Here is a 25,801-nt window from a genome sequence, read left to right on the forward strand (position 1 = left end):
CCGGGACACCCTGGTCCACTCCTCCATCACCCCCTACACCTCAACCCCCACCTATGGCACCTTCTCATGCCCACGCAAAAGATGCAACACCTGCCCCTTCACTTCCCCTCTCCTCACCATCCAAGGGCCCAAACACTCCTTTCAAGTGAAGCAGCATTTCACTTGCATTTCCCCCAACTTAGTCTACTGTATTCGTTGCTCCCAATGAGGTCTCCTCTACATTGGAGAGACCAAACGCAAACTGGGCAACCGCTTAGCAGAACACCTGCGGTCTGTCCGCAAGAATGACCCAAACCTCCCTGTCGCTTGCCATTTCAACACTCCACCCTGCTCTCTTGCCCACATGTCTGTCCTTGGCTTGCTGCATTGTTCCAGTGAATGTCAACGCAAACTGGAGGAACAGCACCTCATCTTCCGACTAGGCACTTTACAGCCTTCCGGACTGAATATTGAGTTCAACAATTTTAGATCTTGAACTCCCTCCTCCATCCTCACCCCCTTTCCATTTCTTCCCCCTCCCTTTTGTTTTTTCCAATAATTTATATAGATTTTTCTTTTCCCATCTATTTCCATTATTTTTAAATCTATACCTTTTATGCCCTGCTAGTCTTTCCACCCGACCCCCACTAGAGCTGTACCTTGAGTGTCCTGCCATCCATTCTTAATTAGCACATTCGTTTAGATAATATCACCACCTTCAACACCTCTGTGTTCTTTTGTCTGTGACATCTTCTGATTATCTGCTCCTATCACTGCTTGCTTTCCGTACAACCACCCCCCCCCCACCCCCACTTCCCACCATGCACCCCCACCCCCCACCTTAAACCAGCTTATATTTCACCCGTCTCCTAATTTTACTCAGTTCTGTTGAAGGGTCATGAGGACTTGAAACGTCAACTTTTTTCTTCTCCCGCCGGTGCTGCCAGACCTGCTGAGTTTTTCCAGCTAATTCTGTTTTTGTTTTGTACTCCTACTCTTATTTCTTATGTCCTCGTGTAGATCAGTAACTGGACCCAAAGGCCTTTTTTCTGTGTTGCAGATTCTGAGCAAAGGTGTGACAAAATCATCAAACTGACCTTTCCCATTCTGGAGGTGTGAATAAAGATATAAACTAAACCGTTAGTCATTCTTTGCCGTTCAATGCTCTTAGGGTTCAAAATAAACGGCGTGGAAGACCTGGAGTTGGAAAGGCTCTGCCTCGATGTTTGCCACACATACTCAAACACTGGGAAATCCCAGTGCAATGACATAATGTTTGCCCTCCTGGCCTGATGCCTCAGGTCTTTCGGTCTGAGCTCTGCGGCTGCAGCCCTTTTTACAATGTCCTACAGTGTGCTCACTTCCTGTAGCGCGTGCAGCCTTACTAGAGAGGTGGCAGGCGTAAACCTGGTAAGGTAAATGTTTACAGATAAAAGACCTGATGCAAATGTGTGTGAGCACTGTTATCCACTAAACAGCTGTGACATGACACGGAGATTACAGGCAATGGAACTGGCAAACTTGAGCTTGCCGGAAAGCGTTTGGCTACATTGACATGTACTGGGGCTGGTGGCCCACACTGATTTCAGGGTGTTAAAAGGACCAGTGAATAAAACCGGAGAGAAAGGAAGAAAAATATACAAGCAGACAGCCATGAAATAATAATTATCAATACAAGGAGCTTAGAAATGACCATGATATTAGTGGAGAGGTGTTTTATACACTCACTTTCCCCCGCTGTTTTAATACAGGCATTACCCTGTCCATTTGAATGGGACCGAGGGCTGTCATATTAATGTATCAAGCACTTGTTTGTTAATATTGCCAACTATTTCTAAGCTATAACATCATATTAAGCCAATTAGTATTGTTTTAACTCTTGCTGCACTGGCTTTATTTATTTTTAATGCTGGGAGCTACACTCTTTTGTCCCAATAAGTTTGTACATTGAATGAGAAATATTCAATGGCTCAATATGAAATATGATTTTAATTTCCATGTGGAGCTCGCTAGATAACTCATGACTGACAATATCATGAATGAATTCCAGCTGGTGCCACAAAGCAGCTTAAAATCGTAGCTCACAGTGAGAGAGAGGATACAATTTATCACGCTTGCAATGTTTTGCAGACTTAAACATAAATATCTTCAGCAGCCTTTACTTAACGGAGCTGAGTACAATAAAATGGGCCTGAACGGAAACCCTTTTAATGGGAAGAATAGCTGGAGTGCATACACCATGCACTCACTGCCCGCAAATAAATGAACCCCAACAGTCAGCTGGCAATTGGTAACATGCAGACAGCTAAACTAATCTGGATCTGGTATAAAAAAAGTAAGTTTCATTTCTGGACATGGTTAAGGCTGAAAAACTCTCCTGTGGTTTGGATGGTCCACACCAGTCCCTCAGCCTCCCCTTCCTCTTGCAAGCTTCAAGTGTTTAAAACCAACCTCAGCATCACATGCTCAGTACTGATTCATTTCCATCAATCTCACTCCTTTTCTACCTGGTGATGTTAAAGACTCCAAATCATGGCCCTTTCACATAGCATCCAATGAATTAAAATATAAATTGTGCTCACTCTCACGACGTAAGTCATTCACAATCTCCCTGTCGCTACAGCCATTGGTTATTCACTCTTTCAGGTCTAATTTATGAGTGTCTCACTTCTCTATTATAGCGAAGGAATTTTGGGCCAATGACACCATGGCTGGGATTTTCCTGCTCTACTGCAGCAGTTTTCCTGGAAGTTGTCTACACAAACAAGCAAGATTTCCACTGCACTGCGAACTTACAGTGAGAGAGGGTGAACAGCTCCATATATCTTCAATCCCTAAATGACTGTTGCTTCACCACTCTCCCAACGGCATACACAAGAACTCATCAAAGGAAAGGTTAAAAATGTTTTAACCATTAGGATACACATTGTACTGCAATGTTAAGGACTGATCCAGCCTCCTCCATATCTTATTGGGTAAATATGATTTTAATCTTCATGTCACTAGATAACTCATGACTGACAACATCATGAATGAATTCCAGCTGCTGTCGCAAGGCATAATCATAGCTCACAGGAGGTAGAGGATACAGTTAATCATGCTTGCAATGTTTTGCAGGCTCAGACCATAAGTACTTTCTGCGGCCTTTATGAAAGGGCGCTGTGTGGTACTGAACCATGTAAGCCATGAAGATTAGTGAAACACAGCCAGAGTGAGAGTACTTCAGACAGGATTCTGATCTCTCTCCAGTGACTATGAGAGGTAGAGCACAAACATTGGTGGTTTACAAGACAGTTGCCAGCTTGCAGCTATGAGGAAAGATTGGCTAGTCTAGGGTTAAGCTTTCCTTAGAAGAGGGAAGACTGTCCTCATTGAGGTGTACAAAATTATGAGAGGCCTGGACAGGAAAGATCTGTTTGCCCTAGCTGAGGGGTCAATTACCAGGGAGTATAGACTTAAGGTGATTGGTCGAAGGATTAGAGGGGGCACGAGGAAAACCTTTTTCACCCAGAGAGTGGTGGGCATCTGGAATTATGATGCCTGAATTGATGGCTGAGTCTCAACTCATTTAAATGGTACCTGGATTTGCACCAGAAGTGCAGCAAACTGCTAGGCTACAGACCAGGTGCTGGAAAGTGGAATTAAAATGAGCGGTTAGTTTCTTTTTTCTTGTTGTCTTTTGGCCAGCACAGACATGACGGGATGAATGGCCTCTTTCCACACCATAACTGTTCTTTAGTTCCATGGTTCTATAGATATCAAGAAGGCCAGGTCGACTGCAGAGTCTCCCATGTTTGAATAGCCCCACGGCACTGCGGTACCCAAAATTCGATGAGGTCACAGTTGGATATGTATATTCACTGTGAATCGTCTGTATAGCAGCTACCCTAATAACATAATAGACAAGGGTATTATCTAGAGAGGTGCTAAGTCATAAAGACAGGAGGTCCCAGGCTTCATTCCCAGTTCATGGCAAGTTAGATGATGTTGGCTAGGATAGCAACAGATTTAGGCCACTTGGGGTTACTGAGGGAGAGAAATCAGTCAGGGTCTCTGCTCATCATTGCTGTCCAATAATCGCTTTTGAAAATTGTACTTGTTTGGATGCCAGATGACAACAGAACTGGCCTTGGGTGTGATGCCACCCACAGTTAAATAGCCAGAAAATGCTCATTATCAAATTCACAGAAAAAGAGCTACAGCACAGATGATATTGCTGCCTGGATGTGTGGAACTGTACTTCAAGGAAGAAATGGTGCCTTCAAGAGAACAGAAATCAGTCAGAGCCTTGCGGCGAGAAAATTGACAGAGGAGGTAACTTTGTAACCTGTTAAAAAAATGTAAAGTTAAGGTTAAAACCTCTTCACTTTTCAGCCGTTTCATTTTCACCAAAATATGTGGCGTTCACACTTCTGACGCTGTGCCTTCGATGTGGAGGATTTTCCAGAAACCGTCTCTAACACGTGGGAAGAATTTGAATGTAGATTGCATTGACACCTTGTAAGAATGTTGGCGACAGTCCTGAAATCACAACTGAACCAGTGGAGAGACATCGAGGCGTGTGGGGTGACTAATATGATAAAGCTTTAAACAGAAAACAGTTTGTGCATTAGACAAGATCCAACTGCCCCCGTATTTCTGGCACATTGACCCTATTAAACTATGCGGTGATAATAAACACAGTCCTGTACTTGCCCCGCGTATTTTTGGTTTGGTTTTTAATTGTACCAATTCCTCAGAGAAGGGGAAAAAAAATCTACCTGAACTCCTGCTTATGTAAACAGGTTTTAAAATAATGGCCTCACTTTTGATTATTCCATCCATCATTTTGGCACATCACCCAACTAAAATAAAAACTCGCGTGGTAGCAAAAAATGTCAATTATGACGCAAATTTGGCCATGCTACAGTTTGTACTTTTTGAGTGGCCATTTTAACTGTGTAAATGGTGAGATCCAGTAATCTAAACAGACAGGCTCTGAAAGAGGTAGTTTGATGTAAGCAGTGCTGAAGTAGCTAAGATTTAAATTAACTCATTGTCTGCTGAGCATTTGCTGTTTACATTCCAAATCGCAATTAAATGGTGCAAGCCATATGCTTGTTTTACTTCAGGGTAAACCAATCGTCTCCTAATGCCCGACCAAAGTGAGAACGATCAGGAGTAAATGGAACTAAAGCTGATGTAAATAACCTGATTGATTGGATTTCTTGCTCACCATAGGAAACAGGGATTCAATCTGACAATACACCTTCTGTCAGTAAGACTATACTGTTCTAAAATTAACCATAAATTTGAGAAGAGGCCTGTTCAACCCCAAATTATGGCTAAAACAAAAACAGAAATACCTGGAAAAACTCAGCAGGTCTGGCAGCATCGGCGGAGAAGAGCACAGTTGACGTTTCGAGTCCTCATGACCCTTCAACAGAACAGAGGATTTGAAACGTCAACTTTGCTCTTCTCCGCCGATGCTGCCAGACCTGCTGAGTTTTTCCAGGTATTTCTGTTTTTGTTTTGGATTTCCAGCATCTGCAGTTTTTTTGTTTTTATCCCAAATTATGGCTGCCTTCCATGTTCTTGGGAAAGGCTACAAGCAATCATTATGGAGCAGCTCAGAGACCTCAAACAGATGATAATGGAGTTAAAAACAAAAACAAAAAACTGCAGATGCTGGAAATCCAAAATAAAAACAGAATTACCTGGAAAAACTCAGCAGGTCTGGCAGCATCGGCGGAGAAGAAAAGAGTTGACGTTTCGAGTCCTCATGACCCTTCCACAGAAGGTTAAAGGGTCATGAGGACTCGAAACGTCAACTCTTTTCTTCTCCACCGATGCTGCCAGATCTGCTGAGTTTTTCCAGGTAATTCTGATAATGGAGTTGTTGACTAATTATAGCCATCAATCTCTAATAATTAGCCCACAATAGTCCCAAACATGAGGCAAGGAAAACTCCACTGGCAGAAAACAATAGGTCCAAAGTCACATGCCAGTTTTCAAGTTTTCCCCACTTACCATATGTCATGTCTCAAAATCCTCGTACACTGTATCTGTGGTAAAGTGGAGTGCTATGTACCTTTAAGAGAATGTAGTTAATTGACCATGTGACTGTATTGACCAATCACTACACAGTGCAGGCTACTTGGGTAACCGGAAGCCTAGAGCAGGAGGTGTTTGAAGAAGCACACATGGTGTTGGTGCTCTGTTCTTAGTTCCAATAAACCACCAGTGTTTGTTCAGTTAATCAGTCTCCCTCTGCCAATATTGTTTCAAGCACCAACTAATTTGTTAATATCAAGGGCGCAGCTAGCGTTCGCCAGACAAAGTGAACCTGATAACCAAAAACATAAAAGTATCCCAAAATGTTATTTTGTGAAGTATTTTTATGCTGTCCAGTGCTGCAAAATGGCAGTGGTCACTTGGAGAAACAATGAGGTCAGAGTGACTGCAGCATAGCATAGGCCCAACAGGTGTGCAGATGGAGGCGGCAAGACTCTTACAGGCTACGTGGCTTGCCAGGGGGCTGGGCAGCTACCCACCCCTGTTACTCATTCAAATGTGGCAGCACATAGTACAGCAGGCCACCACAGGAAGTCACGTGCAGTAGCTCAGAGCACACAAGGAGGAAAGTCACCTTCACTACATCCTGCAGTGTGTCGTTCATTCACTGTACAGCTGGGGAAAGGAAGTGCGCAAAAGGAAAGGGAACAGAAAATATGCAACTCTCAGCAAGACCAATATTAAGCAAATGGCAACTGTATGATTTATAATGAAAAGTAAGACATTGGGCCTAATATACCAGTTACGCTTTCTTGGGACTCTCTCAGCCTTCACCATCCTGAAGTTCTTAGCAACTCCTCCTCCTCCCACCAAGCAACTAAAAAAAGGACATTCCCAAATTTCTAAACCATCGTCCAGTATTTGTCTTCCTGCCAGTGGAGGCTAGAGTGCTGTTTTCAATATTGGCCTTCCCACAGCTGTCCCTTATCCAAAAGCCATAGTGAGGACCTCTATTCAAAGCAAAAGCACACAACATGCAGAATCCCACAAACGTTTTGACAACTTTTTCTGGCTATATTGTAAGCCCCTCCACATCTCATTATTCCAAATTTGGTTTCTTTAGTACCCCTAAGTGTCTGATCATTGGCTCTTATTTACGTGTGTCCCTCAGTTTTCTGCTCGGGTCTGGAGTTGTGCAGAGGTGGCAATAAATAACCAGAAGCGGGTAATCCACTACCTTGCCCTTCAAAGAGTTACAGAACATAACTCATATGGCTTAGAATGAAAGCACCACACACATCCCAATCAAAACACTCATTGATATGCATTACTTCTTGGCAGTATTGACATATTACATGCATGTTAATAAGTGATCGGCCTTCTTTCCTAGGTATGCTAGAAAGGACTGTTGAGCTTAAAACATGTTTTTGATTTGAGAAGTAGTCTCACATTTGATTATTCAACCCATCGTTTAGTCACATTCCTAACTAAAACTTGGACAGGTCAAAGGGACCTCAGTTTAATATCTCATGCAGAATATTGAGCTCCTCCAAAGTATCAGTTTACATTTATATGTTCACAGTCTGCAGCAGAGACCAAATCCACAAACTTCTAACTGCAGGGGTGAGGATACTAGCATGCACCCAGAATGATGCTCACCATTTATATCCTATATACTGTAGTTTTATTCATGGTTTATAATGACCTCCATTTACAACTAGTAAGCATGTGTTAACATTGCAAATATAAATGAGGAGTGGGATGACCTTACACTCTTTAGTTCTGCAGCCTATTCTATTAGCACCCATTAATGACCTACACAGTCAAATATTAAAAGCTTTAGTTTGTATTAATGGTCCATTTGTAAAAGGTGGGAAGAAGCCGATTTGCTAACTTAATTCAATTGTGCACACTGTAATGACTGAGATGTTTTATGCAGTGTCTAACTGTCAGCTACTTAACGGTTAGATTTGGTTTCATAACAAAAAAATTATTGTTCTGTGTTTTATGGGGGACTCAGTTTAAAAGCATATGGTATAAGAGCAATTTACTGTTCCAATTAATAATAGTGGAGACAGACCAACTCCTGGTAAAAGCTATTTCAAATCAAAACAAATTTTGGGGTTTGAAAACTCAACTGGATATCATATCAATCCTTTGGCACTGGTGCTATTTCAATGCTTTTGTAGCTCCAATGTCAAACTGCAATATAATGTCCCAGACCTGCTGGTCTCTGGGTTGTCAGAGACCAGACATACCCCATAAGGTGCGCTACAGGATGCCTTGGAGGTCCCAATAAACTTACTCCATGGGAATTACCCAGGAAGTTTGAATTTCCAATGGGCAATTGCCCTCTTGCCCAGGAAACTTCGGATTTCTGACTTACTTACCTAGATAGTTACCCAGGAAATGTTGGCAAGGATACTGTCAAGCATTCCTCTGCTCTTTTCCAAATAGCGTCATGGGGTCTTTTATATCCACTTGAGACAGAAAATGGTTTAAAGTCTCTTCCAAAAGTCAGCATCTCCAACAATGCAGCATGCCCTCAGTACTACAGCCTGAATTATGTGCTTAGGGTCTACTGGAGTGGGATTTGAACCCACTACCACCTGACTCAAAGGAGAGAATGCCATCACTGAAGCAAGGCTGGGGGGGGATAGTGATGTAGTGATAATAATACTGGATAATAATAACACTAATAATCCAGAGGCCCAAGCTAATCCTCTGGGGACACAGGTTCAAATCCCACTATGGCAGCTGGTGGAATTTAAATTCAATTAATAAACCTGGAACAGAAAGCTAGTCACGGTAGTAGTGATATGAAACCATCATCGATTGTTGTGAAAACCCATCTGTTCGCTAATGTCCTTTAGGGGAGGAAATCTCCATCCTTACCCAGCCGGGCTTACATGTGACTCCAGGCCCACAGCCATGTGATTGACTCTAAGCTGCCCTGTGAAATGGCCCAGCAAGGCCATTCAGTTCAAGGGCAATTAGGGATGGGCAACAAATGCTAGCCTTGCCAGTGATGCCCACATCCCATGAAAAAATAAGGAAAACAAAATATAAAAATAAAAGTCATGGACAGAACACCTATGGTTTTTGAAAGGCACTAACCATAGACGCCTCGCTTGCTGCCACCACATTTTTTTGAAAAATTCAGCCTTGTATGAAATGACTAAGTGACGTCCTAGAACCATAGAACCATAGAAAAGTTACAGCACAGAAGGAGGCCATTCAGCCCATCTTGTCCATGCCAGCCCGAGGACACCCAGGTGCCCTTTCTAATCCCACCTTCCTGCACCCGGCCCATAGCCCTGCAGCTTACAGCACTTAAGGTGCAGATCCAGGTACTTTTTAAAAGAGTTTAGAGTTTCTGCCTCTACCACCAACTTGGGCAGCGAATTCCAGACACCCACTACCCTCTAGGTAAAAAGGTTCTTCCTCATGTCCCCCCTATACCTTCTGCCACTTATCTTGAATCTATGTCCCCTGGTTCTAGAATTCTCCACTAAGGGATACAATTTTATCCTGTCCACTCTATCTATTCCCCTCATAATTTTGTCCACCTCGATCAAGTCACCTCTCAGCCTTCTTTGTTCTAAGGAAAATAACCCCAACCTATCAAATCTCTCCTTGTAGAAACACTTTTCTAACGCTGGCAACATTCTTGTAAACCTCCTCTGCACTCTCTCCAGAGATATTACGTCTGTCCTGTAATGTGGTGACCAGAACTGCACACAATACTCCAGTTGTGGCCTCAGCAGTGTTTTATACAATTCCAACATTATATCCCTAAAAATCTGAATTTTACTTAATAGGGACTAATTTCTGAGATCATGATGGTTGCTGATCCTACATGTAGAAAGTGGGCTAAGGGATAGTGTGGATCACTATTCAGTGTGAAAAGAGCAGGAGAGTAAATGAGATTAAATAAGGAAGAAAACATTAGATAATTCCACTCTTGGGTTTTAAAAGCCTGAGCCTTGTAGGACAACAGAAAACTGAATGAGATAAGGAGCTTCTAAGAAAGGATAATTGAGGGTGCTCTTGGTGTGAGAACATTGGGAATCCAGGGAAAAGGAAAAGCAAGTAGGATAGCACATTTAAAGGAGCAAGCGTAAAGCCCAGAGAATCAACAAGAAAAATGAAACGTCAGCCAAAAGTGATTTGAGGCAATTGATGAACAGAGAGTGGGATCATTAGAGTGGATAGAGGGAGGTGGAAGAAAAGAGTGGGATAGAGATTAAAGTTCCTGGGGCATTTCTTGAGATTGGGGAAAGAAGCAAAGGATAAGCCATGAAGATAGAGCCATTTGAGAAGAAACTAGATAGCCATGCACAATGCTGTGTTCAAAGATCATATCAGGATAATTTATTTAGAAGTGCAAAGCGCTGGACCTATCAAAGATTTGGAAGATATCCAAAGATGTGACTAATCAACCAATTAATCTTTCAAAAGTTGAGCTTCAGAGATTTATGGCGTTGGCAAGAAGGCCATTAATGCATAATGTTCATGCTGTTGAGACGTACACTGATCAGAAATGAATTGATAGATCATTTGACAGTTAATGGTAGTTTCCAAACATCAGAAAGTTTATTCACAGAATGACTTACCGGGGTAAAGTGAGGCACCCTGTCCCTTTAAGAGAATGCAAGTGTACTGATCATGTGACAGCACTGACGAATCACTTTATAGCCGCGACAACTGGGAATTGGAAGTCCAGTTCTGGAGGTTTCTGAGTGAGCACGTATGACCTGGTGCTCTGCCCTATGTCTCAATAAACCATCACTGCTTATTCTTACATCAGTCTCTCCCCGTTATTGATTGCAAGCAGCAATTGGTGAGAACTTCGGAAGGCGTGCAGTTAGAGGTCGGGTTGGCTAACGAGCTCATTTGTCCAAGACCTAAAACTTACAAAAGAAAAACCCAATAAGAGAACAATGTAGCAAAAACTATATAAATTCACTCCATTCTGCAGGATGATCAAATAAACAGCCATATTTACACTTCCGGGAAGAGAACATCAGTAAATTTGTGCTAACTATATTACTTAGAACTTGAGCCTTTTAAAGAATGTTATGCAGGTACCAAGCAAGGACATCAGTCCTGTGACAACCAGTAACAATATGGCATCATATGTTGATAGAAAATGTGAATAAAGTGCCCAATGGAAACAAAATTCAGGAGAGGTGTTTAATGGATGGTCAAGCCAATATTGCACATTTTACATTATTGTTCAAAATCAAAAGTATCCCCTTTGAGTGAAACTTAAGTTACATAACAATGTGATGCAACATAACCCACTCTCATGGACTTACCAGGCACAACTCACATGTTATGAAGCATTGGGGCTGGGCACAAAATCTGGATTTCTGACTGCAATAGAACTCACACCATGGGTTTCAGGCAGACTTGATTAATGATTTAAGTCAGCTCATTAGGAAAAACGTAAGTGAAATTTAAAGAGGTGGGCGCAACCGAAGACGAATATCACAACAAGGAGCCAAAAATTCTTGCCGAGGGGGTCCCAAAATTAAGGGTGGAAGTCTCCAGGGTTTGAGTATGCGATCCAGGCTGACAATCCCATGTAGCATCGAAGGAGAGTTACATCGTCAAAGCTGTTTACTGCTGGATTTAAGTGGAATCCCTGTCCACAAGTTGAAGAAGTGTTCTCCCCCGATACCATGACTAATATTCCTCCCTCACCGACATCACCAAAAACAGATACATTGGTCATTCAACCTACTTGCTATTTGTGGCAGATTGCTGTCTGCAATTTGGTTGCTGTGTTTGAGTGCACAACAGTGACTGCACTTCTAAGGTGGCTGACTGGAAATGAAAAACATTGGCGTATACCGAGGATGTGATAACATGATAAATGTAAGCTTTTTCTTTCCAGGAACGGACATCAGCCAGAGAAACCGTAAGGGAGAACACATAGTTAAAACATAGGGTTAACCAATAGTTTTTTCTCCATAGAACCATAGAACCTTAGAAAAGCTAAAGCACAGAAGGAGGCCATTCGGCCCATCTTGTCCATGCCAGCCCGAGGACACCCAGGTGCCCTTTCTAATTCCACCTTCCTGCACCTGGCCCATAGCCCTGCAGCTTACAGCAGTTAAGGCGCAGATCCAGGTACTTTTTAAAAGAGTTTAAAGTTTCTGCCTCTACCACCAACTTGGGCAGCGAATTCCAGGCACCCACTACCCTCAGCGTGAAAAACGTTCTTCCTCATGTCCCCCCTACACCTTCTGCCACTTATCTTGAATCTATGTCCCCGTTTCTAGAATTCTCCATCAAGGGAAACAATTTTATCCTGTGCACGTCCTTGATAAAGAGACATTTATAGAATCCATAGAATTATACAGCACAGAGGAAGGCTTTCCGGCTGATTCTTTGGCAGAGCTATTCAATTAACCCCTGTGCTGAGGCAATTGTGCGACCAACTGAGCTGAACATGCGACTGTCTTACAGGTCCAACCACACATGACCTTCAGATTGATGATGATCATCCACTGTTTTTTGCCGGGCAAGGATTATGAAAGAATATTTCTATTTAAAATAGCTCCGTGGGTAATAAAATGTGTAACATATCACTGATCCAAGCTGGGAAGATCCCGATTTGAACTCTTGCTCCTTGCCTGCCTGATGATCTTAGCAAGTGCGGCAGTGCAGGTGGTAGAATTGGTCCCCAACATCCCTTGGCTAATAAGACAAGGAGCAAAAAAAATGCTAGAAGTGTGACGGTACTGGGTGAAGACAGATCAGGGCTGATTGATGTCTGCCACAGTCAAAAAGCCTGATTTACTGCCATGCTTACCCTTGAGGATGGCAAATTACACCAGGTACTGGAACAATATCCCCTAACGTAAGTCATCGACTCAAAGGCTAGTATAAGGGAAGAAGTGGAGAGGGTGAAATATGAACCAAAAAACTCGAGCATTTTTTTTACAAAGGAAATAATAATCTTTTAATGCATGCAAAAACAAGTGCTGTGACTCACAACTGCAACCAAGGTTGAGCTGAGAGTGGAATAATGTCAGTTGTAAAAATCTCATTCTGATACAACGACATCTGAATCATTTTGAATACAAATCCCATTCTATTGCCTGGCAACTGTACAGACTTTGAAATGAATGAATAAATGAATGAATGAGTGTGTTGTTTATAGTAGTAAGATTGTTCAGGAAATGACAATGTATCATGCCATGCATACTAGCCTAATAAATAGAAATCAATGATTTGTCGATTGTCCTAATGCATGTCTATTTCACACATGCCAAATAGTTTGTCTACAGACTCTGTTAATTGTTCTTGAAAATTTGTTCATCTTCGTATGCTTGAGATCACATCATAGAAATATTGAGGGAGTTTTGACCCCCTGTGATGTTAGTTATATGTTAATTGCATAAATTAAGGTCAAGAATATACCGGTGGAGGTGGAGGGCATCATCTCTACCCATATTGACATTTGAATTTAATTTATTAGATTTGTTGAAGTTTTTTTTACAGTCCCCCTTTATGGTTGGTTCTTTACTTAATTTTGTTCATTTGGTACTCAAAAGAGTATAAAGAGACACTTGCCCGGGGGAGGTGGAGAACCTCCTTGGTAGCCTGCTCCTGGACCTGGCCATGGTGGCCATTAATAGGTACAGACAGCAGGTGGTTGAGCGGTTGTTCATCCCAACTTCCTGCCCACCCCATTTCTGTGGGTACATCCTTGCCTGGATGTCCTTGGAGATGGAGCACGCAGTCTCCACTGATACATTTGAGGAGCCCTGGGACCAGTGGGCACTGCAGAGGCTGGAGTGCATCATCAGCACCGCACATGACATTTTGATTTAATTCAATATGTTTCTTTTAAAATATTGATTTTTGGTAAAGTGCTCCTTAAAGGGGCTGTTAATAAGTTAAGTAGAGTATTAGTTCATTTGTTTATTTGGTATGCTCAAGAGAATATAAAGAGATCTTACCCAGTATAGAGTGGGTGGAGATCTCCTTGTTAGCCTACTCCTGGGCTTGGCTAAAGTGGCCATTAGCAGGTCCAGACAGCAGGCGGTTGTGGGGGGTCATTCAACCTGGCTGCCTGCTCCTCTTCCACAGCTACATTCATACCTGGGTGTCCCTGAAGAGGGAGCATGCAGTATCCACTGGTATGCCTGAGGCCTTATGTGGCCATTAAGCACCACAGGGGCTGGAGAGCACCAGCAGCCCCAGGAACATCATTTTAATTTGATTTGGTAAGTTTCTGTTAAAGTTTTGGTTTATATACAGTGCCTTTTCAAGGGGTGCTTCTTGAGTTAATTTGTTTCTTTGATTTTACTCAAAACAGTATAAAGAGGCACTTATCTGGGTGCAGAGTGGTTGGGGTGGGGATGCAGGGGAACTTCCTTGTTAGCCTGCTCCTGGTCAAAGTGGCCAATAACCAAGTCCAGACAGCAGGTGGTTGAGGGATTGTTTGCTCTGACTCCCTCTCTTCCATGATTATGCCCATGCTTGGGTGTTGTTGAAGAGGGATCATGTGGTGTCTGCTGATACGTTTGAGGCCTTCTGTGGCCTGTGGGTGCTGCAGGGGCTAGAGTGCATCATCAGGTCAAGAAATGATATTTTAATCTAACTTGATTTTCCTTTCTGTTTGATTTTTGTTACAGTGCCTCTTTAAGGGGCTCTCAACTGATTAATTTGTTTAATCGCATACTCAAAAGCGTATAAAAGGGACGCTTTAGGGACACTGTTGGTTAGTGAGGAGTTAGATTCTAGGGAAGTTTGGTTCTGTAAATAAATCCGGCAAGTAAAAGATTGACCTTTAGTTTCTTACTTCACCAATTGGCTCCCAGATGAAATAAGTCAGACAGCAGGGGAGGGTCAGGATGGGAGTTAAAATTTTAAAAGTCAGAAAGTAGGCCCCAGCCCATCAACAATGAACCCCAGTTTAAAAAAGGTGGGTTATAAGATAGGTAACAAACCAGGTTCCTCTTCAGGAGATGAAAATTGCACTAAAATGGCATCTATTTTGCAAAGCAGCATTCCATGTCCATTATTGAATGTTGGACAATTTTAGGCTGTGGATTTCACTAAGGAATAATTTGTTGTGTCTTGCTTCAGAAGATTGGGTGCTGGACATGGGGCGAAAAATTCTGTTCTCATAATTCAATGGTGCAAAATGGGCACCTCAGTTTCCAAAATGGCAGACAAGACACATGGGGCAGGAAATTGAGGTCGGTGAGGTGGGGGGGAGGAGGGGGGCGGGCGCGAGGTCCGCTCACCAACGCGTAAAATGACGCGGGATGACATCGGCCGGAACTCCCGACGTCACCCCACGTTGTTTCAATTTTCAGGTCGGCGGGGGTGCAGCCGAATCAGCTGTGCGCCCGCCGACCTGTCAATGGCCAATTGGGGCTATTTAAGAACTAATTGAACTAGTTAAAGGACCTAACCGTCCGACCTTAAGGTTGGCGGGCAGGCCAGGAGCCTTGGCGGGATTCAGAAAAAGCACGAAACCTCATCCACGGGCCGGTTGAGTTTTCATGTAGGTTTTTAAAAATGTACTAAAAGATTAATTAAAAGTGATGGACATGACCCAACTCATGTGACAGTCTCGCATAAGGGGACATGTCAGGGAAATTTTATTTTTCTCCATTTAACATTTTTAAATTTGGCGCTGATCTCCCTGGGGCAGCACTTAGCCTCAAGGAGAAGAGTGCAACATGAAAGAGTGGACTCCTGGCTTAGGGAATCCACCCCCCCAACATCGCCCCCCCGCCCCGCCCCCCCCCCGCCCGCAGAGGGACCACATAGCGCTTCCTGACGGATGTCACGCTGGGTGGGCCTTAATTGGCCTGCCTGTGTAAAATGGTGGCGCCCCGCCAATTGGGGGCGCCGATTGGAGGCGTGCCCCGCACACGCCAGCTCCTGAATTTCCCCCCCAACAGGGGGATAATTCTGCCCATAAACATCCTACGGCCACCCACCCCCCCCCCCCCCCCCCCCCCCCCCCCCCCCACCCCCACGATGAAGGCAGAAATAGAGGCGTCCAGGGAGCATGCCTGTAACAGACACTAGGCCTTTTGTGTATGCAAACAGGGGATCTTACTGCCTGTTTGAGGCCCCCTTTGAAAAACTACGCTGCCCTGAATGCAGCCTGCACCAGACCGGCTGCATTCAGAGAAAATGGCCTGACTAGCAGCCCTTAAAAGCTGCCACAAAAAAGTTTTTTTTTATATATATATATATATATATATATACTTACCTCAATGTGGAGCCAGAGGTGAGCTGCTGGTGCCACTGCAGTAAGACCATTTCCCCCATTGCATAAAATCATCGACCGAGGGGCTGGAAACTGTGTAGATCCCCTCGTGATGTGTGCCTGATGTGGAATGTATATTGTGGATATCAAGAAAATTAAAATTCTATTGAGACACCTCAGAGTGGAACATGCTGTATGATGAAAAGTTGAATTTTATTGCACTTTGTAATTTTTGATGTGAAATGTTTTAGCGTGTACAGTTCCAAATTTTATTTGTAAGTATGTTTTTGGTAAATACAATAGAATTATAGAATAGCCATATCACAGAATGAGGCCATTCAACCTTCCAAATGAGAGCAACTCACCCACTCCCAATCCCTCAGCCTTTCCCCATGGTACATGTATATTTTGGCCACTTCCCAATCACCACTTCCCGCTTCTGACTGCATGGCCCCCACTTCTTCCGTGATCGCTTACCCCCCCCCTCCCAATCCCCTGACTGTTGCAGGCCAGCACACACAAACCAATTTCTTAGCCCTCAAACTCTGTATATGTATCAATCTTCTGAGAAGGATAAAGTGAATGCCTAGTCTTGGGATATTTTGAGAAAGCAGGAGATTACATCGACTACTTGCCAGAACATCACAGTATCTGTCCCAGGACACTTCTGACTGTTGACAATGAAAGTGAGTATCGGAACAGACCCAAGAAATATTCTTGTGTGAAAGAGACTGGCTTTTATAGGTATCTTCTCTGAGCCTTTTAGATTATGGGCCTGCTTCCAGAGTAAGGACATATAACCTTATGATGGTGAGAGCACTCACTGATAGTGGCAAAAAGACAGGAAACACTTGCAACATCAGATGCCATTTTGTTTTGGCCTAGTGAGGCCTAAGCCTTAAGCCTCATTCTGCAGGCCAACAGGGAAATTTTCACTTTGTTCTTACATTGGGCTCATATGAATCTCTTATTTTACAGCACAAGCCAGATCTTCTGTCATTGTGTTAAAACTTTCAGACTCTGGAATGTGATCAGCAGAAATAACTCTGCAGTGTTTATACCTGACCATTTAGTGAAGGTTGTTGAAAATTGCCAACAAATGCAAAATTTACAACTGTCATATAAACATGGATTTTCATTCTGTGATAAACTGGGGTCCAGACTAAACAGAACACAAGCTGTATCACCTCTCCACATACCTTCACTTCTGCACTGCCAAACCCTACTAGCACGATACCCAGTACAGGTGATTTAAATAGGCATTCCAATACATCTACTGCATGCTATAGCTGTGGTAGCGCTTCTGCCTCCAACAGAAAAAATTGCAAGTTCAAATCTCACTCCCAAGACTTGAGCATATAGTCTGAATGGTATTCAATGATGTACTGAAAAGATACTACCAGAAATGTTGTTCATAGATGAGACCCTGTGAAAAGAAAGAAAATCGTGTACTTCAGGATGTCTCAAAGCACTTTACAGCCAATGAAGTGCAGTTCTTTAAGTGTAGGCACTGTTGTAATGCAGGGAACTCAGCTGCCAATTTGTGCACAGCAAGCTCTCTCAAACAACAATGTGATATGACCAGATAATTTGTTTTGTGATGTTGATTGAGGCATAAATAATGGCCAGGACACTGAGATCAAGTATTCTATTCTACTTCAAAATAATGCCTTGAGGTCTTTCATGCCTACCCAAGAGGGCAGAAGGGACCTTTGTTTAAGCATCTCATCTGAAAGACAGCACAACACTTGCCCTCGATTGTACTACACTTATCAGCCTTAATGTTTGTGCTCAATTGCTACCATGGGAATTGAACCCATGATTTTCTGCCTCAGAAGCAAGGGTGCTACAAACAGAACCACAGCTGACATCTATTCATGTACCTATAGTTATGACTGGTCCCCAGGTGAGGTCCCCAATTTGTTGTGGTCCCAGTGAGGTACCCCAAATAGTTATGCTCCAGGGTGAAGAGGGATGAGCTGGCTCCCCTTCTTTATGCAACCCACTTGATTGGCCGCAACAATATTAATTTAAGAAGGATTCCTTCCCTCGTGGATACCTTTTCCTTGTGCAAGTGTATTTATGTTTTAGAAGAAGCCAATTTAACAAGGCTTTCTTGAGTCAAAGAAAGAGCAAATTTGTTAGTTACTAAAAACCTGAGATTAGAAATGAGAAGTTGAGTCCAAAAATAAAAGAAAAATATACATATGAATCAGTCTTTGGCTTGTCTATGAGGAGTAAATGACAAAGCGTTGTGGCCATTAAGTTGGGTGATTCCAGTAGAGCTGACTTTGGGCAGTTGAGCAGTTGGTTTGGAGACACTTGGTTCTGCGGGTTAGCTGAAGGAGCTGTCCTGCTTCCTTCTTGACTGTGGCTTTGCTAACTTACCTAGAGCAACAGAGAGGAGAGATTTTTACCTGCAAGCTGCAGGGATACCTGGTCGATGTTCTTCTGCTTCACAGACCTTCACAGCACATACTAGCCCACTAGAACTAGGACATCAGAACTAGTGCACAGAGATCATGTTTGCAGTTGGATTTTTAACCCCTTTTCTTGTATATTCCTGGAAGGCAAAAAACAAACATGTCTTTCGCCCAGAATCTGCTTTCTTTTGACTCAGATCATTTCCACATTTTGAGTTATAGCTCAACAAGAAATGGTTTCTGCGGAGATGATAACCAGTCTCCATTGTCTCTATAACCGCATGAGATTAGAGTTCAGCTTTTGCATTGCATCTCTCCCTTTCAAGTGTCTTTGTTTGAAGTAGGCCTTGACACTGTTTAGGTGTGACATTCCGTTCTCTCTGGCCTAGTCAGTCAAGTATAATCCACATAGGAATGTTCCAGAAAGTGGTTACTTTACAGTCTCAGCCAGCTTTTGCTTGTATGTCCTTTTTTAAAAAACACGTGTCTTCCTCAATAAGCTCAATATGCCCGTTAAGTAATTTGGGCTGAGATCCGCTGTCATGACACTATTCAAATGGATACAACAATACTCAAGAAGCTCAACATCATCCAGGACAAAGAAGCCTGCTCAACTGATACCCCATCCAGAACCTTAAATATTCACTTCCTCCACTACCAGCACACCAGCGCATTCATCATCAGCAAAACATCGCAACTTCCGATCTTTGTGTTGGAGGAAGGATTATTGATGAATCAGCTGCAGCTGGCTGGGCTGAGGACAGTGTCCACGAGGAACTTGCAACAACACTCAACATGGTTCAGGACAAAGCAGCCTGTTTGAATGGCACCACGTGCGTCTGCTTAAACATTCACTCCCTCCATAGGATGGCTACATTGCGTGCAATCTACAAGGTGCGCTGAAGCAACTTGACAAGGCAACTTGTAACAGCACATCCCAAACCCGTGACCTTAAACACCTAGAAAGACAGCTGCAGCAAGCATATAGGAACACCACTAGTTCCAACAAGAAACAGAAACTGCTGGGAATTATTTCAGATTTCTAGCAACCACAGTATTTTTCTTTTATTTTACCACTACCTCCAAGTTGCTCTCCTTCGGATCACATTTAACTTATCTCACTGTTCCTTCCTTGTCACTGGGGTGTCAGGAAGATATAAGAATTCTCATAAAGTTATTGGAATTTATTATAAAATAGAGTAATAGTGGGATATGTCTATGTGTGTGCGCGTGTGTGTTTGAGACTTAATTGACTTAGAGGCAGCTAGTCAGGGTGCTTTGACATAAGGAGAGAAGTTCGGGTTGAAATGTTAATTAGATAAACATGGGGGAAGTTTAGAAACATAGGTGTCAAGAGAACATTTGCATTTTTAAATAAACTAGACTAGTTTGTTTTCAAAGCAGGGTTTGGGGGTGTGTGTGAAATGTGTCACCTAGCCAGATGAAGTTTAGAAAGAGTGGGTGAGATTTTCTGCACCCACCCAGCCGTTGGGATCTTCTGGTCCCGCTGCGAGTCAATAGGCTTCTGGCTGGGGTGCCGCTTCACCCATGACAGGTCCCGCCCATGACGGGGCCGGGAAATCCCAGCCAGTATGTTTATTTTTCCCAAAGATTACTGGTAAAACTTAGTGCTATGAGAGGTTTTTATTATCAGGAAGATAAAGTCCAAAGACATAGTGAAACAATGGTTATTTGCATTCAAAGAGGAAAATATGTGTAAAGGAGAGAAGACTGTTTATAAAGAAGGCATTTTAAGATCTTACAAGTGTGAAAAGCCTTCAGCTTTTATGCCTCAAGCTGCTGTTTTCAAAGGACTGAAGTTAAGAAAATTCACTTTGAGTTTGACTTGTTCAGGGTATCATGTTTCTTTCCCTGGGTCTTTTAAAATCTAAGACTTACTGTTGCCTTAACAAAATGTAACTGGGAGTTAAATTGATTAGGGAATTTAGAAGTTATCATAGTAGTAATTTGTAGATCTATTTATGTATTTAAAAATCATTTCTCTTATTGATAAATGCTAATCTAGTTTTGTAAACCTATAAGACTTGGTGGTCTTATTACTACTGAATGCAAAGCACGTATCTCAAAATTTATACAAACTGCAAAATAAGCTGTAGCAGTTGTTTTAAGTTTCCCTTTGGGAGTTGAACAGCTCAGCATTTACCATCAGCTGCTTCATAAAAGAGGCAAAGTCCTGGAACTCCCTCCATAGGCCTGTGGAAATACTTGCACCGCATGAAATGCAGGGGTTCAAGAGCGCAGCTCATCATCACCTGCTAAAGCGCAATTAATGGCAGCCTCACCAGCACACTCACATTGCACAAATGAATAAAAAGGTAAAAATAAATGCATATTGTTATTGTCATTCTCCCATGATCTATCACCACACAAACAGGAAAGAGCAGTGAGCTCTTCTTTTCTCACTGACACAGCATGCGGGAGTGCTTTGCTTTTACATCCTGGTAGAAGTTGCCCTGAAGGTCATGGAAAATGCTGCAGGCTCTTAACAGTCTGTCTTTCAGGCTTTTCCCAGCTTTTGCTTCTCATTTAAGATTCTCAGAACAGATTCTCCTGACATCCCATAATGTGTACATCTGCCTTGCAGTGACAGCACCAGCCATGGGATTCCTGGGTATCAATCACTGCCAATCCCACTGCCACACTCTTTGGCTGTGTCATTTTCTCCCTCCACCCCGCAAACCGGAGTTTTGGTTCATTCAAGACAGCCAGGAAGATTCTACTGTTGCTTTCTCTTGAAGGGAGTGAAAAAAACTGTTCATCTACTTCCAGAGGGAAATATAAGACACCTTGTGAAATTTTCTCTTGACTTATTCGCCACACGTACATTGTCCAGATCTTTCAGTCTCCAGATGGTCATACCCCAAAAGATTCACTGGGGGACCCCCGGAAACCCCAAGCAGGGATTCAGCAGGAATTGCCCAGGAAATTTCAACCTCCGATGGGCAAGCTGCATCCGAAATCCTCCTAAAATGTCTCTACCCTGAGTTAAGATGTCGGAGACTTCGAAGAGTTCCAACACACTTACCTGGGTAGTTATCCAGGAAATGTTAGATTGGAAAAAAAACCATGTGTAACTATACAATTGAGGCCCCCCCCCACTTCCCCACTGACCCCCAACTACAGCGCCCCCCTGACCTTCCAACCCTCTCTGACTCCCCCTGCCGACACTCTGACCCTCCCCGACCTTCCAACTCCACCCTAACCCTCCAACAGCGCCAGGATTCTCCAACTCCCCATCCCCGACTCTCCAATTACCCCCCTCCCCACTATAGCCTTCTGAATCCCCCTGACCCTCCGACTCCCACCCCCATCTCTCTGGCTCCCTCTGATTTTTTGACTCCCGTGACCCTCCGACCCTTCTTACCTGTGACTGCAGTGAAAGCAACAGCAAATTGTTTTCTCTCTTCATGTTCCCTCTATCTCCTGAAAGTTGCTGATTTATTCTGAGCACTAAGCAGCAGAGAACGTTGACCAGTAATCAGAAGATAGGTTAACCCTAACCTTTTCCCTCTTTTACGCTGGGTCACTGATGCATTTTCCCCTCTCCAGTTCAAGATGAACCTCAATCTTTTGACCAAGGTTTTAATCACCCGTCTGAATGTCTCCTTCTTTGGCTTGGTGTCCATTTTGTTTTGTCTGGTCACACGATGTTAAAGCTGGTAAATACATGGTTATTCATGTCAATCTTTCTACTGATGCCCAGTTAACTCAACATAGCGCAGAAGTCAACGAAGAGCATTTGCAGGTTCTTTTTGGTACCGAGTGAGTTAAAAGATTTTTAAAAAAAGTTTGCCTTTGTTGTTCTTTTAGAAACAAAGGGGCAGAAAAAGCAAAAGTTAGCTGGGAATTCATCCAGCCAAAATGACCTAGTGTATTGCGGATTGCAGCTTTGGCTTTCTGGCTCACAAATGCCTATTAAAAACATAAATAATTTCTGCAGATGTTAATAACACAGGAAAACAAGTGTGTATTTTGAAAGCTGTGAAGGTAATTCAATGCCCAGGAGATTCATATAACAACAGAAGCCTATCCATATTAGGCGAGATTGTACTGAAAAGCAATATAATGGCCCAAATGTGCTCCCAAGGGCAGGACTTAAAATTCATTATTACACCTGTACTGAAATTAAGTGACGCAAAAAGTGGATCAGACTCCTATTAGAGTCAGGCAACAAGAACAAAACTAATAAGGATTTTTACTTTTATTGCTGTGGTAATTCTGCCAATTTATGGTAGGGGCACAGGGCTGCATTTTGTTCCAATTCTTCTTTCATCCCCTCTCCTCTCTACATACCTGCAGCGCGGACATTCTGATTTGGTAGACATTAAGCGGTGCATTGTTAAAATGTAAGGGTTTGACCCGGCCTATTTTTCTGGGACCAGCTTCCGTTAACAGACTGTGGTCAAACTCCCGCTATGAATCAGACTATTGATTGGGAGCAAAAATCGGAAAATGCTGGGAAACTTCGGCAAGCCTGGCAGCATCTGTAGAGAGAGAAGCAGAGCTAACGTTTCGAGTCCGTATGACCCTCCTTCACAGCTAAGAGAAGTGGAAATGTGATGAAATTTATACTGTTAAAGGGGGGTAGGCCAGGGGGAGCTGGATAGAAGGCCAGCGATAGGTGTGGGCAAAGGACAGATTGACAAAGATGTCATGAACTAAAGAATAAAGGGAGTGTCAACGGTAGTGGTTAGTGCTAAAAAAAAAGATGCTGTTAGTGGCATAAAGGTAAGAAAGCAGAATGTGATAAGAGCAGAACAAGGGTAGCATTGTGTGAAAGAACAACATGGAACAAGTAACAGATGGCCCTGGAGGGGACGGGGTGGGGGGAGGGGGCAGTGGTGGAGGGAAAAAAGGATAGAAAATGGGATAGAAGGTGTGTGATCTCTGGATCCTGAAGGGCCACCCCTGAAACCGGAGCCCCACTAAGTGTCATTTGCACCTGTGTCACGCTTGCTCTCTGAAGCCGGCACCAGCACAGATACCAGCACCTCGGTGGGTATTAGAGGCTAATATCTCAGTACACATTGGTGAGGGCACTTCACACTCACTTGAGGTGCGGGCGAAGACAGAGAGTGCCCAGGGCGCTGGCAGTTGGAGGCCTGCTGGAGACCAGGACGATGCTCAATCGAAGGCTGATGATGACCCTCTGGAGTCATCCGCTGGGGGCAGATGCTGGATGTCCAACGAAATGTACGGGAGGATCTAATGGAGATCTATGAGGGTATGCGTGCCACAGCTTCCACTATGGAGGAGTCCATGTGGAGCGTGAGCACTGCGTTGACCATCATGGCCGAGCGCACTGCCTCCTCCATTGAGAGAGTGGTGGCTCTCATGGAGAGGCAGCTCCAGGGACAGAATGAGGGGTTCCTGGGGTTGCAGTCAGGCCTGCAAGCCCTCACACAGGCACTGACCTCAGGTGGTCAGTGTGGGAGACGTATGAGGCATCCAGTACCCTAGCTCAGTGCCCATCCATCAATGGTGAGCAGGGAGGTCCAGAGCGATCTCACGTTGGCGCACGAGCTGCTTGTCATCGCTGAGAGCTCCTCTCAGGGTGCTCTGGATGATGGTAGCAGCTCCTCCACTCCTCCGCCAGTGACCGTGGCATCTAAAGAGTCTGCGACGACTGGAGCAATGCCAGCTGTGGGACTGGCTGCTCCCTCCCAGACATAGACTGGAGCACAGACTCCACTGGCCAGAGGACAACAGCCAAAGTCATCAAGGCCAACAGGACAGAGGCAGCAGGCTGTCTCCAATGCTAGTGCCAGTGAGAGGGGTAGGCACCAAGACGTAGCGCTCGCAAACATAAGCTAAAGGCACCGGGAGCACAAGAGGGACAGGTCACGGGTGATTTTATGTTCATTTCTGTTTACTTTATGTACACTGGTCTGATGTGGAATTCCAGAAACTTTTCTGTTCAGACTATTGAACAGCCAGAATGAAATAAATTTTTGTCGTCATGGCCTGAGTATGCTTCAACTTTTTATTTTATTGGTGTGGGAACGTCAGTATTTAAAGCTGGACTTACGTGGCTCTGAACTTTATTGCACAGGCACTTTGTGTTCAAATGAAAGGGTCCTTTCAGACATCCAGGATGGAGGAGGCAGCCCTGGCTGCGTTTGAAGCTGATGTTTGGCAGCCTAGCAGAAGGAGCGTTGGATCAAGGTGTCCCTGGTGTCCCTGCCTCCCTGCAAGTTACCGAGGTCTGACTACACACCCTCAGCGCTCTCCTCACTGGGCTCTTCTACGGGCTTACTAGAGGACTCATCATCTGTGGCCTGTGCAGCTGCATCACGATCCTCTTCTTCCTGTGGGTCCCCCTTGCCAGTGGAGAGTGCAGCATGCAGCCACTATCAGTGACATCCACTCTGTGGGATATCATAGTGCAACCCTTGAACGGTCCAGGCATCAGAAGCGCATCTTGAGAAGACCTATGGTCCTCTCTACCACAACCCTTGTGGAGACGTGATTCATATTGTAACCCTGCTCTGCCTCTGTTTTTGGGTGGCGGAGAGACAACGGGTAGCCCTTGTCACCCAGCAGCCATCCATCCAGTTGGGCTGGAGCACTGAATAGCCTCGGCACCTGGGAGTGTCTCAGGATGTAAGCATCATGGGAGCTGCCTGGGTACCTTGCACAGACTTGTAGAATCAGCATCCTGTGATCACACACTATCTGCACGTTCATGGAGTGGAAGCCCTTCCTGTTGACAAAGGCACCGGGCTCACCTGCTGGCGCCTTGATGGCCACATGTGTACAGTCTATAGCACCCTGGACACGGGGGAAGCCAGCAATGGCTGCAAAGCCTCTGACTCGCTCAGCCTGGCTGGCCTCATCCATACGGTAAAGAATGAAGGTCAGTACCCGCCTGAACTGAGCTTCTGTCACCAGCTTGAGGCAACTGTGGACAGCGAATTGGGAGACTCCACACAGATCCCCCACTGAGCCCTGGAAAGGGCTGGAGGCATAGAAGTTGAGGGCTACTGTGACCTTCAGAGCCACTGGCATGAGGTGTCCACCCATACAGTTGGGGCTGATCTCAGACCAAATCATCTGACAAATGGAGGTTTCCCTTGAGGGGCAGAGCCTCTATTGGCATTGCACCTCAGACATGTTGAAGTAGTTGCTTCGCCGC

Source organism: Carcharodon carcharias, chromosome 14, assembly GCF_017639515.1.
Source record: "Carcharodon carcharias isolate sCarCar2 chromosome 14, sCarCar2.pri, whole genome shotgun sequence".
Classification (NCBI taxonomy): Eukaryota; Metazoa; Chordata; class Chondrichthyes; order Lamniformes; family Lamnidae; genus Carcharodon; species Carcharodon carcharias.